Source organism: Arachis duranensis, chromosome 2, assembly GCF_000817695.3.
Source record: "Arachis duranensis cultivar V14167 chromosome 2, aradu.V14167.gnm2.J7QH, whole genome shotgun sequence".
Classification (NCBI taxonomy): domain Eukaryota; kingdom Viridiplantae; phylum Streptophyta; class Magnoliopsida; order Fabales; family Fabaceae; genus Arachis; species Arachis duranensis.
In genome coordinates this window covers 77654991-77656053 of record NC_029773.3, presented here as the reverse complement: position 1 = coordinate 77656053, position 1063 = coordinate 77654991, and positions in this window count along the sequence as shown.

Here is a 1063-nt window from a genome sequence, read left to right as displayed (position 1 = left end):
AAATGCCACAGACACATAACTGGGTGAACCTTTTCAGATTGTGACTCAGCTTTGCTAGAGTCCCCAGTTAGTGGTGTCCAGAGCTCTTGAGCACACTCTTTAGCTTTGGATCACGACTTTAACCATTCAGTCTCAAGCTTTTCACTTGGACCTTCATGACACAAGCACATGGTTAGGGACAGCTTGATTTAGCCGCTTAGGCCTGGATTTTATTTCCTTGGGCCCTCCTATCCATTGATGCTCAAAGCCTTGGATCCTTGCTACCCTTGCCTTTTGGTTTTTAAGGGCTATTGGCTTTTTTTTTTTGCTTGCTTTTTCTTTTTCTTTGCTAAATTTTTTTTTTTCGCCATTTTTTTTTTCGCACAAGCTTTTGCTTTTCACTGCTTTTTCTTGCTTCAAGAGTCAATTTCATGATTTTTTTCAGATCCTCAATAACATTTCTCTTTGTTCATCATTCTTTCAAGAGCCAACAATTTTAACACTCATAAACAACAATATCAAAAATATGCACTGTTCATTCATTCATTCAGAAAACAAAAATTATTGTCACCACATTAATATAATTAAATTAAATTCAATAATAATTTCAAAAATTATGTACTTCTTGTTCTTTTGAATTAAAACATTTTTCATTTAAGAAAGGTGAAGGATTCATGGAATTATTCATAATCTTTAAGGCATGGTTACATACTAATGATCATGAAGTGAAGACACAAAACATGGATAAACACAATATTAAAAAAAAAACGAAAACAGAAAGAAAATAAAGAACAAGGAATGAATCCACCTGAGTGAGGGTGGCGCCTTCTTGAAGGTCCAATGGTGCTTTTTGAGCTCCTCTATGTCTCTTCCTTGCTTCTGTTGCATGATCCCTAGTGATTTTGGTGTTCCTACCCTTAGTTGCTCCCAATAATTGTGTGGAGGAAAATGTATCCCCTGAGGTATCTCAGGGATCTCTTGATTTGCAGCCACATGTTATGCCACTGAGCTATGACGGCTTATATTTTCCATCCCATCTCCCATGACTCAGAGGTGGAAGCTTTTGTCTTTTTCCTTGTTCCTG